Source organism: Schistocerca piceifrons, chromosome 3 (assembly GCF_021461385.2).
Source record: "Schistocerca piceifrons isolate TAMUIC-IGC-003096 chromosome 3, iqSchPice1.1, whole genome shotgun sequence".
Classification (NCBI taxonomy): domain Eukaryota; kingdom Metazoa; phylum Arthropoda; class Insecta; order Orthoptera; family Acrididae; genus Schistocerca; species Schistocerca piceifrons.
The window spans coordinates 783,730,790-783,731,456 of NC_060140.1; the positions used below are offsets into that span (position 1 = coordinate 783,730,790).

Below are 667 nucleotides of genomic sequence, written 5' to 3' on the forward strand. Positions count from 1 at the left end.
TTCGTGCGATCTGACATGTTTCCACTCATAAACAGTCCAATGTCGGAGTTGACGGGCCCAGCGTAAAGCTTTGTGTTAAGTGGTGAGCCTTAACTATATATATACTAAGATGGTATCTGTTCACCGGCCACTTGACCATCTTCTTCTTCTGTGCGAATGCACGAACAGTGCCCGAACTCTTACGTGAATCGGCAACGCGCTGCGAGTAATAAGTATAACGGGCGGGGGCACTACGAATGTAGTGCGGGACAGTACGTTGAGAATGTGGGTTTCGCGGGAGGCGTGCCACGGATAAATCCCTGCAGTCGCGCTATCCTCTGTGTCCTCGGTGGCTCAGATGGATAGAGCGTCTGCCATGTAAGCAGGAGATCCCGGGTTCGAGTCCCGGTCGGGGCACACATTTTCATCTGTCCTCGTTGACGTATGTCAACGCCCGTAAGCAGTTAAGGGTGTTCATTTCATTGTAATTTCATTCTAACGAACTGCATGGTCACCGACCTATTCTTTCGGACATGTCCGAAAGAACAGATACCATCTTAGTATTCTCGTGAAATGGTCGTACGGGAAAATCTGCACGTCAGAGATGCTGTGTCCCATCGCTCGGGAACCGACTATAACACCAGTTTCAAGCTCACTTAAATTTTGATAACGTGCCATTGTAGCAACA

The 667-nt window shown here is 49.0% G+C and overlaps 1 non-coding gene across 1 annotated transcript; it reads left to right on the forward strand.

The window, feature by feature from the left end:
* The first annotated feature begins 322 nt into the window (after positions 1–322).
* Positions 323–396, forward strand: Trnat-ugu. The gene has a single exon. It is a non-coding gene; the product is annotated as a tRNA-Thr (tRNA).
* Positions 397–667: the final 271 nt, after the last annotated feature.